Source organism: Bidens hawaiensis, unplaced genomic scaffold (genome assembly GCF_021521415.1).
Source record: "Bidens hawaiensis isolate Kalapana, Puna unplaced genomic scaffold, B.hawaiensis_p1.1 tig00041253_1, whole genome shotgun sequence".
Taxonomy (NCBI): Eukaryota; Viridiplantae; Streptophyta; class Magnoliopsida; order Asterales; family Asteraceae; genus Bidens; species Bidens hawaiensis.
This window is the reverse complement of record NW_027505711.1, coordinates 56,086-69,672: the sequence shown is the minus strand read 5'-3', so window position 1 is coordinate 69,672 and position 13,587 is coordinate 56,086. Positions and strand designations below refer to the sequence as shown.

Below are 13,587 nucleotides of genomic sequence, written 5' to 3'. Positions count from 1 at the left end.
CTTCTATTATTTTAAGGTTATTTTAAGGTTGTTTACATTACTTTAAGGTTGTTTGATTAATTTAAGGTTGTTCGATTATTTTAATAAATAATAATTTTTTGTTTTTTTGAATAGCAGGAGAAGGGTTTAAGGTTTTAGCAAGTGTTTATGTCTGCAAGTGTATTTAAGGTCTGGATTTCATTAACTGTGTTTCGTCTCTGCTGTTTCACCCAGCAGAGCTTGTTTTACTGTTCGCCGTCTGTTTCGATGCGTTTGAGGCCAAAAAGGTATATAATAATAATAATAATAACAATAATAATAATAATAATAACATGTTTTATTATTTGTTTTACAGGACTTGTTCTGGATTCGAGTGTTTTGGTTGTTTTCACATACAGTGGTTCTTAAAAGTTTTTAAAAATTTTTAAAAAATTTAAAAAATTAAAATAAAAATTTTAAGATCTGGGTTTTTAAAAAGATTTAATTTCTGATCTGGGTTTTTAAAATTATTAATTTTCCGGTGATTTTTTGAGTGATGACGTCATTGTTTTCCGACCAATCGCCGGAAAATCAAGAAACTAAGAAACCCAGAAAGAGAGGAAACCCGAAACCCGAACCCGATTACCCGATGAGAACGGTTCGGATCATTTGTCATGACCCGGATATGACTGATGACTCAGATGATGATGATGAACCTAAAAGCAAAACAATTTGCCGGGAAATCAAGATTCCGGTGATGATTAATATTCCGGTGAGTAAAAGTTGTCATAGTAGTAATGTTAGTGACGATAATAAGCGAAACGCGCGAAGTGCGAAGCGGGTGAATGAGGCCGTGACGATGACCGCAACGGGTTTGAAGTACCGAGGGGTTCGGCAAAGGAAATGGGGGAAATGGGCGGCGGAGATTCGGGACCCGTTTGAGGCGAGACGGCTTTGGCTCGGGACGTATAACACGGCCGAGGAAGCGTCACACGTTTACGAAAAAAAGAAACTCGAGTTTGAGGAAATGGCTCAGTCTTTAAACAATATTAATAAAAATAAATCTCGGGCTTTGGTTCGTGAAAAGGAACCAAAGCCTGCTGTGTCTGAAGAATCGATTGTTGTGATCACTCACGCGTCTCCTAATTCGGTTCTTGAACCCGAGTTGTCGATCGGGTTCAAAAGCTATTATAAACGAGGACAAACCGATGGATCCGTTTAATCAAGAATTTAATGACATGTTTTCGGATATCGGGTTAAATGACCCCGTTGACGACGCTATGACTATAGGTGAAATCGGGAACGATTTAGGCGACAGTTTTGACATTGGGATGGAAATTGGTAGTTCGTTTTTTGACGATTTTGTTGCACCGTTACCAGACGGGTTTGAGAATGTCGATGATTTGGAACTTTGTGGGCTCGATCAAGAAGCGAGCGGGTTACCCGATTGGGATTTCGGGGAGTTAAACAGTGAAGAACTTGCTTGGATCAACACATTAAGGTTTGATGAACCATTTAATGGGCATTAGTCATTTTGCTCATAAGTTTTGCAGCTAGTAGTTAATGAGTAATTAGAAGTAATATTAATATTAATCAGTTTTTGGAACTGATAGTTTTTGAGTGAGAGTGGTTAATTTTATTTTATTTTATTTTATTTTATTTTATTTTATTTTATTTTATTTTATTAAATTTATGTTTTTTGTAATGAACAAGAACTAGAGAATAATGAATTGTTGGTGTTTTTTTAATGTTAGGTTTAATCTTATTAATAATGTTATGGTTGGAATGGTACTGTTTCTGGTGCATGAAGTACAACTGTTTTTGTATTAGAAAAAGTGACACAAGAATTTGCTGGGAATCATAACTGTCTTTTTCCATAGTGTTATAAATTCTATTCCTAGTACAATTAAATAGGGTGACTGTTTGGTCAACTATATGTAGGTGCTACAGTATATTTAATTGGAAAACAGCTAAAATGTCAAATGCCATTAAAAAGATATAAAATAATAATCTAGCAATTATGGAATTTTTATTATTCTAGTTATATTAATATTTGTTTGTATTATTATTCTAATTGTTTTAATATATATGTTTGTATTATACTTTTGTGAATGAAATGATATTATGATGTGTGTAATTATATTTTCTAAATATACTGAAAATAGAGTTTAAAACATGTGAAAGCTAGTTGATGTGAGTTACACGTTTGTATTTTGGCATATAAATGCTAATAGTATCATAATGATGTCTTGACATAATGTTGACCATCTTAAAGCATGTCTATTAAAGTTGATTTTATTATGATTAAAGCAATTTGATGTAGGTTACTACATGTGTCTTGATATAAATACCTCCTATCACGCTCTAATGATCTGTATGGTTAGGTCTTTTCATCATTCATATGGTCGAGCTCAAAGGTGACTCAAAAACCATATGGCGTATCCTAAATATAGGACCTTGATTTTCGGAACAAAATTTATGTATGTACATTAGACCAGGACTTTTAGGCTAGTTCTAGTCACACAATAAGCTAAGTATTGATTAGGGAAACAAATGGACGGTTTTAATTGCTTGGAGAAGTGTAACAACAATTAATAATTGTTTGGAGTTCTTAAAAATTTGTATTTTTCTCGTTCACGAACCCGTGAAAATAATCTTTTCCTAGTTCGACATAAATCATCTTTTATAAAAAATGAAAAGGTAAATGACTTACTCATTACATGGTATTAGACATGTTTTATGATTGGTGGAACTCAACACATGAAAAGTGGGTTTATATATGCCACTTTATAAAAAGTGAACTTTACAAACACTTTGTACCTTTAAAAGTTACTATGAATGTCTTACTTTTTCTTTTTACCTATAATTTACTGAAAACTAAATCTTATAAAAGCTTATTTCAACAAATAGCAACTTAGTGTTTAAAAGCTCTGAGTCAAACACACTAAAAAATCCTTAATATGGTATATGAAACTTATACAGTTGTATACTCAGTTATATACTCCTTGACACACTACATATAAAAGATGTGGCACAAAACTAAAAATATAACGTTGATCGAAACTACATGTCACTAACTCGCGAAAACACATCCTACCACATTCTTGAGTTCAATACGAACAAGTCTTTCTATCCCTCGTATGGCAAAGATCTGAGTAGCTCAGCAACGCTTTATGGTGAAAAAATGGCTTGACGCCTCCTTAAATCCTAGTGTTATTTGTTCCCACAATCTTGGTTTTGACCCAATTCTAATTTATTTATTTACCTATTTTAGAATCTTTATGCTATATGAAAAGGTTATAATATCTCTATCCTAAACTCTTAGGGTGTTTAAAATCCATAAAGTTGAATTATGATACATTGATATTATATAAATTCAATACAGCCTAAAGGTATGGCACATTATATGAAATAGGTATTGCACAACATGTTTAACCATTGAGACTATTTAGCAGGCAAGCACGAGCTGGCTAGAGGTCGTGAATGGGAGTGGAGTATACAAATAGGCGATACTAACGACTAACTTATCACAACATGCTCAAGTAAACAGGGACACGAGTTGCTAGGTGTAAAAGGTCAAGTTTAGTTAGCGTCATGTGACACAATATGATAAGAAGAATCAATTGATGGACTTTAACCACAATAAATAACCTTAACCATTAAGAAACCATAAACTATTAAGAGCTTGCCGGCTGAATCAGTAAGTGACTACCAAACAACCCCTAAGAGAATATGTAAATCTGCCAATTTGACATTCGATATTCTTAACCTGTTGTTAGATAAATAAAAGGGTGATTAAAATGTTCATTTTATGTTGAAATTATTGTATAATTTGTTATTAGATAAATAAAATGGTGATTAAAATGTTCATTTCAAACTATTTATGTTGAAACTATTGTGACCGTGACTGATAATAGAAAAGTAGAAAACTAATTCAGTAATTTGGTAAAGAATAATTTAGTGGTCTTTAAAGTTTAGTTGTTCTTCCTCAGCCCAAAATTTGAGTAGTTGTGTGTTTTGTCTTATAATGCTCATGTGTTCGCAGGATTTAGCCTGATCTTTTAATGATGTCAATGAACTCTATGATTGGTTGTCATTGCCACCTATGTCTTGTATTCATTTGTGCAACCTTCATACTAATTCATTTTGTCACCTTTCATACAAATATCTCGTTTTTGTCCTTGATATTTTTTTAACCACTCACATAAAATTTTCATCTAAACATGAAAGAAAAAGAAGTTGAAACTAATAAGGTATGGTGTTTGATAAGAGATACTCTCAATGTCGAAGCTTCGACAAAGACGTCGAGAGTGTGGGACGAAAATACATATTGAAAAATCCGTAAACGGAGGGTGCTGGGATCAAATTTTCGGTTCAAAACAGGTAAATTTACAGTACAAATAAAGAATGTCAGATGAAAACGGGTAAATTTTCCCTTACGTGCGAAAAAACGGATGGGGCATGGGCCACCCATGGTCCAACTATCCTTCGCCATTGAATCTAGGGTCATATATGTTTACCGGCTTAGCTACCACTGCACACCTATTTAAAAAGAACAGGGGGCAGTTGCCCTCTATAAAGAAGGCTTTTCTAATGTAATTTATACTCTAAAGTTTCGATCAATTTCCATAAAATTTTATTAAACACCTAATAAAAAAACCATTAATCCGCCACTACTTAGCTCAGTTGGCAAAATGAATGGATGAGAACAGTCGGTAACATGTTAGGTTTTTTTGCAAGGTAACATGTTAGGTTGGGTCATTACATGAAACATCATACATTTATTTAAAAATATCATAAGATTTTATAATACTAGACATTTTTTATCACTTCAGGATAAACAAAACAATGATATTGAGTTAGTTCAATGCTCATGTGAAACTAAACACTCATATTTAGCAATTCAAAAATATACAAATCAAACAAATTTTATTGCTCATGGGAATAAGATACTGTATTACTATGTGTTTGTGGGTCAATTCCATGATGGAGTAGTGACTAGTGACTGTAGTAGAGGTTCACCAATCGGGTATGAACTGGATTCAAGTATGATCAACAAAAATCAAAATCAAGGTCGTGTAGGAACCGGTTCCGAGTATAATCGGGTATTTGACCAGGTTTTTCGATGTTTTTCAGGCCGGGTTTTGACTATGTATTTTCGGTTCCGGTGGGTCCAGGTACGGCTCCGGAGAGAAATCCAATACCAGGTCGTACCGCAGGTCGGGTACGGGTAAAAACCGGTTTCCAGTCGTTTCCACCGGATCAGGTCCGGTAGAGGTGCACAAAAAACCCGTACCCGGAACCGGACCCGAAAAAAATACCCGGAACCGGTTTTTTTTATACCCGGGTATTCTATACCCGAAACCGGAACCGACCCTACCCGTAGGGTATGGATAGGGTATGCATTTTGAGGTCAATACCCGTACCCGGAACCGTACCCAATTTATACCCGTAAATACCCGGATCCGGTCATACCCTATACCCGATACCCGGTTATACCCGATACCAATTTTCTAATACCCGAAATAATACATGAGTTTTTATAGTATATTTTTATGTTTACTTCACAACTTTTATGCAGTATTACTAAGTAAATAATTTGTAATTAAGTGGATTTATGGTTTTTGTAATATAGTTTAATTATTTTTATACATTACCAAGCAAATTTAAATTTTAAACAAATTAAAAAATGTATAAAAAATTTACAAATTCAAAACCGGGTATTAATACACGATCATACTCGGTTCCAATACCCGAACCCGATCATACCCTACCCGGGCACATAGGGTTGAGTTTTTCTCCTCAATACCCTACCCGAACCCTACCCGATTTATCTCAATACATGATTTTTCAATACCCGATCATACTCGAAACCGGTTCCATACCCGAACCCGGGTATTAGAAAAACCCGATTTGTGCACCTCTAAGGTCCGGAACCGGATATTCTGTGGTGAGTACCATGCCGACCCGTTATGTACTTGGATCAGATTTTGATCATTTGCAAGATTCATTTTAGTAATTTGGGCTTTAGTGATCGTGGTTTGGGCTTTAGTTAGTTTCAAGCAATTAAACAATATCATAAGGTATAATATCGGTATTCATGAACGGACAAGCGTATAAACCATACAAAAATTTATATTTTAAATTTTAAATTCTAAATTTTTAGTTTTAAAATTTTAATTTTTTAAATTTAAATTTTAAATTATGACATGAAAATACAACCTTTTGTGTAAATTAATATATTACTTATACGCCACATTCGATCACAAATTATTCCACAATCCATATCTAAGGCCATCATCAAACCTTAAAAAAAACAAATCAAAACTTTTGCAAACATGCTAATTAATTTAACACGTTGTTTATTAATACAGTTTAATACTATTAAACTCAACCATCAAAAAGTTTAGGGGTAGAGTGTGCATTTGTTATACAAGGGGCACAAGTTTGTAACAATTAAATAAATGATACTTTGGTTGACGGTTAACCCAAACTCTATATCTATACTATATATAATACGCCAAAGAAGGGTAAATTAAGACACTTCAAATTAAGGGATTTACAAGTGATGCTATATATGGTACAACCTTGAATTGGGGCAAAGAGTAAATCTCACAATAAAACTAACGTTTATTTAATATAGTTACCATATTGGTCCCTCAATTATAATTAAACTTAAAGAATAATTACAACAATAACCCTTAATCTATTACCTATATATTATTTTAATTTTCACTTTTAACCCAAATTCCCCAATAATTTTTAAACTTTAATAAATTTTTCATACTTTAATATTTTTTTTTAAAAAAATTTACACCATAAAAACGAGCATATTTTTATCTTTAATTTGAGTATGATATTGTCATAGTTTTTTTCAGTTAAAAAATACATTTTATGTATGTGTGTTTGCAGTCTGTTTTTGATTGTTTTAAATTAAACCGTGAACCAAACCTTTTGCAACAGCCTTTTGTCATCGAAAACCAATATATAACTTTTGAAAATTGAAAACTGGCCAAAAGTGAAAGAAAAAAAATCAACAGTCAAATCAAACTAATGAACGGTTTTACGGTTTCAAACCGAACAATAAACACCCATAAATTTATTACGTGATTATCAATGTTTGCGTTTCCCGCTGCATGGCGTGGGCACCCATCTAGTATATATTTATCCACTTCTATGCGTTTCAACATTCAACAACAAAACATACAACAATGACAGAGAAGATCAACAGAAGATTCATCCAAAGATTTCACAAAAAATAAAAGAGTTAGGGTATCGCCGGTTTCAAGTCCCGTTAATCGATCAAACAAGACCAATTATTTGGACGACAACAATGATGGATATTCGTACAGCCAAGAATGTGCGAGTTCAGTCGGGTCAAATAACCCTATTCATGAAGTAATAACTCTATCCGATGATGATGATGAGGTTGAGTCACCTCTACTTGTTGACAACAATATTTGTGGTGAATATGAATATGAATGTGATTGGTTTGAGAAGTATGGTTCGATGATCGTTGATGATAACGGGTTTCTTCTTGGTGAATTTCGAAGGTTAGATGAAGAGCTTTATATTAACAGTATGATAGATTGATTAATGATGCATTTGTCTAGAAAATAATTGTTGAAAATTGTACAAGAAAGTTGTTGGTATCGCATCTTCTTTTTGCTTTATTGTTTTTTTCTTTTTTAAATGTGATTCACATATCTGGTTATATATGGTATGTTTTATAATAATATTGAGTAGTAGATATTGAATAGGTAATCTGTAATTATTGTTTATACCGTAGATATTAAATGGTTATGAATTAAGTTGATATTTATTTTTTTTCAAAAAAGATGAAAAAGTAAACCATTGTGAAACATGTTTTAAGGATAAACGAAAAAGTTGGAAATTAACCCAAACTAGGGCTGTTTAAACTAACATAAAAGAAAACTAAAAGAATATTTGTTTGATGGAAATCGATGAAAGTGAGACCAAGACGGGCAACGCCATGCCTTATGACCTGGTTAAGGCTTAAAGAGGCAATGCAATTTTCTTGTAGATATGTTGACACATAGGTGGGCAGTCGTGTCATTACGTTTGCTCTCATAACAAGTTTCTAATAGCAAACATTCTACTACGAAACTAGTAAAGGAAACCTTTCATGAATTATTCCATAAATCTATAATCCAGTTGAAACATACTCATGAAATCAATGTTGTGACGAACATCAAATAACGACAACCACTACAAACTAAGTCACATCAAAATGTTATGAAACCTTAACAAGATTAACGAAGAACAAGACGCTATGCCAAAAACCGTTGAAGACGATGAGCACCAAGCGATTGTGCTATAATCAAAACTATTGTTGAAGTGATAGAACCCACCCTTGATATCTTGAAGAAGACTGATCATGGATACATGGAGGATGACAAACGACTTGTTCGTATATATAATAATATAAATTCCTCTTTCTTGTCTCATTACTAGGCCTATAAATAAACCGAACGTTCGGTGAGCTGTTCGTGAATTGTTCGGCGGGAAGTTCGTTTATGTTCGTTTATTTAATAAATGAACAAACATGAACAAAAAGTTTGTGTTCGTTTAATTAAACGAACGAACATGAACACGTGTTCCATTCGTTCATTTATGCTCATGAACGTTCGTTTATGTTCGTTTCTGTCTGTTAATTTATGTTTGCTTATGTATTAATAAAAAATAATTAAATATTATTTAGATGAGTCATGTACTTAAAGTTTTATATTTGTTACTTTGTGTTCATTTAAGTGTTTTCGTTTATGTTTGTTTTTGTTCATATTATGTTCATTTATCTTTGTTCAGTTATATTCGTTTAGATTTTAAACAAACGAGCATAAACGAAAACAAACGTTCATTTTTTAAATAAACAAACATGAGCATAAATATTTGTTTGATTAAGTGTTCGTGTTCGTTTAAAGTGTGTTCGTTCAATTCATTTGCATGCTTTCATTATTCACGTTGATGAATACATCAGTAATAATCTCTTGGCTCTGCCGATTTTATTTGTGTTTGTTTATGTTCGTGAACCGTTCGTGAACACATTAATTTTCTTAATGAACGAACACGAACATAAAATCTTGTTCGGTAAGTGTTCATGAACCGTTCGTGAACACATTATTTTCTTAACGAACGAACACGAACAAGGTCTTGTTATGTCATATATATATATATCATATGAGACACAAAATACCCTGAGCCCAACTAAACATTCATAAGCCCAACTCAAACAATATTGATTGAGCAACTCTTCAAGCCCAAATGACGCAGTCTTTAACAATGGATCCATATCCAATAGACTCATTCGTAACGGTGCACAGAATACTCGGTTTTGGACCCAACCCGGCGGGTACGACTTGATTTGTGGTTTTTGTCTGGACCTGTACCCAAAACCGACCCGTTGGAACTGGTTCTACCTTTACTCGGTCAAAGCCCGATCAGGGCCATCCCAAATCCGAAAAAAGATCCAGTCAACTACACGACTATACATGGAAACGGTCCCTACCCGAACCTGGTTTCTACCCGGTTTCAGTTCTTGAAATTACCTGATTTGTTCACATCTACTCACTTGTATAGTAGTTGTATATAACATGAAACATAAAAAATTAAAGAAATTAACCAACGAACATAGAATCGTTATATAATATATGTATATATGATGATAGTTTTTCCATCTTCTTTTTTAATTTTTGAAACTACCCTAATGCCTCCGTGAGTCTTTCTGAGACGTTATGTCAACTGTTTATACTGATTTAACGCTCTTAGTCTAATTAACCCGTGAACAGCATCAAGAAAGAAACTTGTCACCAAGAAAAAGCTCATTGAGTTAGGTTTTGAACTTGAAATCATAAGATTTCAGGTTTTAACAATCACCCATACCATTGGATTGGACCAAAAGGCTATATGCGCTTTATTGTATTCATCAAGTATAACATATTAACAATTATTGTACTGAATTTCAGCATTTTTCTTTTCTTGTATAACGTTTTCTTGTTTTCCCACTATTGGTACACAATGAGATGATCATGAAACACACAAATCTTTATTACAAAATTGTGTTTTCTATATCGACACAGTACTTGTGGGATCCTCGTTATTTATTAATTTATTATTAGTAACAAATTTCTTTAATCCTTGTTGTCTATGAGATTTGAATCCAAGACTTTCCCCGCCCATACCCATATGCTTAAAGTACTTGTCTTTGCCAGTATACCACCACGACAACAGTGTCAGATACTTATTATTAATCGTTACAAATTGAATTCACGAATATCAATGGGCATCATGCATATTCGAAACTCGATCTTAATTTAACCTCAGTTTTCAACCTTTTTTATTAAACAACCAGCAAAATCAAATTTTTTATTACTATAAACAAAATATACACGCTAGCCACAACAAACCCCAACCCCCAAAACATCCGAGTACACAATACTAAATCGCCCAATTACATGATAAAACCACGCCTCTTATCCTAGTTGATGATAACCCTCCCAACGTATTTATAATAAAAACTTGCTAAACGCCTCGGTTTATTCTACTATCCCCTTTACTTCAGTCGCTTTATCTTTGAACATCATGTCGTTTCTTGCGTTCCACAAGCACCAAATTTCCACTAAACAAACGACATGAAAAGCCTTAGCCTTCTTCCTTGAAAATTTTGTGTACAAGTGCAAATCCAAAATGTCACGGAAGCTAAATGCAATATTAGTTGTTAACTAGACATAAAAAATTTGCAGTTGTAAAATTTACTGTTTCTTAGAACTTCAACATACTATTTCTTAAAATTTTCAAGATTATATTATACAATATTCGTTCTTAATTCGAGTAATTAGGAGGGTTACATACATCATCCAATACCATATACGCCCTAACCAAAAAAAAAAAAGTTATACGACTAGCATACCTCGTAGCCAAAAAGTCTTATGGGATTATAAATGTGTTCCAGAGTTTCACAAGATATCGGTGACACAAGAGTAGTTAAAAGTCTTAAATCATATATTAAATTTTTATTATTTATATAGAAGAAAGGTTTATTAAAATTAAGTTTTCCATCATTTCATATTTTCATGTACACATGTATTTTGAATGGTTGTAATAAATATGGGATTGTGACTAAAATGTGTAAAACGAAAGCCACGTTTAAACCTTTTCAATATGTTTTGTATAGTTGTCACTTTGTTTACCTCGGCTTCTTGTTTCTTGTGAGTGGTCTTTTTTTATTATTATATTCAGACAATAAAAAAACATATATAGAACAACTATATAATGGTGAATCACTATGTGTTTTTTTTAACCATGTGTAGTTGCATGTTTCAATGCTTTTAATTTTAAAAATTGATTATAGGTTTGGGTAAGGTTGTCCCCGAAAATTGTTAAGAATTCATGGGCCAAAGACGAGTAAAGATATAGACCCATAAGTAAACTTTTTAAGTTGGTTTTAAAATTTTAAATTGGGTGAATGGCTTATGACATGAGCTTAAATGTGTAGAAATCTTTTCTCTTTTTAAATATTAAAATGAGCTTCAAACTAGGTTGTGATTGTTAGTTCTCGTGTGTGTATAAAGATTGTGGGTCTCCCTGAGAGATGGGGTTCAAAACCATCGCCTCCCCGTCCCTCCTTAGGGTTGGCCTTGCACTGGGTATGAGCTAAGTATTTTTTTTTATGCTTTTCCAAACTCAAATTCGACACGCCATCGCTAGCATTTCTATATTGATAAGATGTTCACTTGTTCAAATAGGGGCGTGGGTGTGCTTAGAATGATAGAAAGTTATGGAGAGAAATGGAATAATGAGGGAGTGTCACCTTAAACTTAGGAGTGTATAGAGAGTGATATATTAACGGTTTTTGAAGCTTTACTAAGAAATGATATTAAAATTAATCATAATAATAAAGATTTGATTGGTTAGCCCACATTTCTTTCTCGCTCTTTCAGCTTCTCATACCCGATTGTTTATGAAGATTTTTCAAAGAGGGTTATTTGTGGCGGTGTATCTAATCGGGTTTAAGCCATCCGATCTCACGTCGAATGACTCCCCTAATACCCTAACTATCAAGTCACATTATATGAACAAACACCTACATAAAATAGTTGAATAATACACAAATGTATATTTTCTGGCCGATGTCAAGCTTTACTTCAAGCTAGAATTTATTTAAAACTAGTAAACGTCACCGTGCGTTGCGGCGGAAACGTTGATACACATTAGCCCACGTGTCGCGGTGGGGACGTTGATTAGACATATAGTTAATAAAGATTTTTCGCATGTTACGGGATGTTATTTTAAGAAAATTTAAATTTATCAAAACTTAGGCAGAAGTAAAGTTGTCTTTAGGTCTTCGTGAAGAAAACAAAAATATATTATAACTGAGATGTGTTTTGGCCGCGCATTGTATGAACTCGGTATTGAATTAAATATATATTGAGACGTAAGTAGAAACATTGTCGTTCGTATTTAAATTTAGAGTAACGTTACACTGCGAAAAAAAAGTTAATACATAATATTTGACATAGATCGTTTTGTTCGCCCACGTGTCGCGGTGGGGACGTTGATTAGACATATAGTTAATAAAGATTTTTCGCGTGTTACAGGATGTTGTTTTAAGAAAATTTGAATTTATCGAAACTTAGGCAGAAATAAAGTTGTCTTTAGCTCTTCGTGAAGAAAACAAAAATATATTATAACCAATGCTGCAAAAGTCGCTAGAGGTCCTTACGCGGCCGAGCCCCTTGGAGGGAGTACTCGGAGAGTACTCGGACATGATAAATATAAAGAAAATTAGATTTTGGGTAATATATATATATATTTCAAATATCATAAGTTTACTAATATTTATAACAAAATAAATGAATATTAATATAAATAAGAAGAATATATTTTTAAACACTAAATTATTCTAAAAAATGTTAATTATTAATTAAAAATAATGATATTCGTTCTTTAATATTATAGAAATACGAATTATGTTGTATTTTTTAAGTCAAAATAGACCCAAGTTAATCAACTAGATGTGATTCAGGCTAATGTTGACCACCTTTGACTAATTTTTAGTAACTAGGCGGAGTTAAAGAAACTCCCCTCGGCACCATACCTTGTAGCGAGTACTCGGAGAGTACTCAGCCTTGTAGACCTACTTTTACAACATTGAATATAACTGAGATGTGTTTTGGCCGCGCATTGTATGAACTCGGTATTGAATTAAATATATATTGAGACGTAAGTAGAAACATTGTCGTTCGTATTTAAATTTAGAGTAATGTTACATTGCGAAAAAAAGTTAATACATAATATTTGACATAGATCGTTTCTAAACAAAACATATATATAAGCGCATCACGAGGTACTGTTTGATTTTTAAGAGGTAAAATGTCTGTAGTCTGCGGACCATATCTGCAGGCATCTGTAGTAGAAGATGTGGACCAAACCTCTGTAGTCTGCAAGAAGAAGACTGTTTGTTTTTTTAACTTCTGCAGACTGTCAAAATAAACTGAAAAATAAACTAATTTCATTATACCTAAACTTTCTGCAAACTTTATTCAACAAAAAACTAATAATAATTGAACAAATGCAAAAAAAAAAAAAAAGCAATAACAACATTCATTATAT

General features: G+C 32.9%; 1 pseudogene across 1 annotated transcript; it reads left to right on the top strand.

The window, feature by feature from the left end:
* LOC143614901 (ethylene-responsive transcription factor ERF119-like) lies at positions 1 to 1,598 on the top strand (annotated as a pseudogene). The gene is made up of 2 exons (XR_013150372.1): positions 1 to 266; positions 335 to 1,598. The product of XR_013150372.1 is annotated as an ethylene-responsive transcription factor ERF119-like (transcript).
* Positions 1,599 to 13,587: the final 11,989 nt, after the last annotated feature.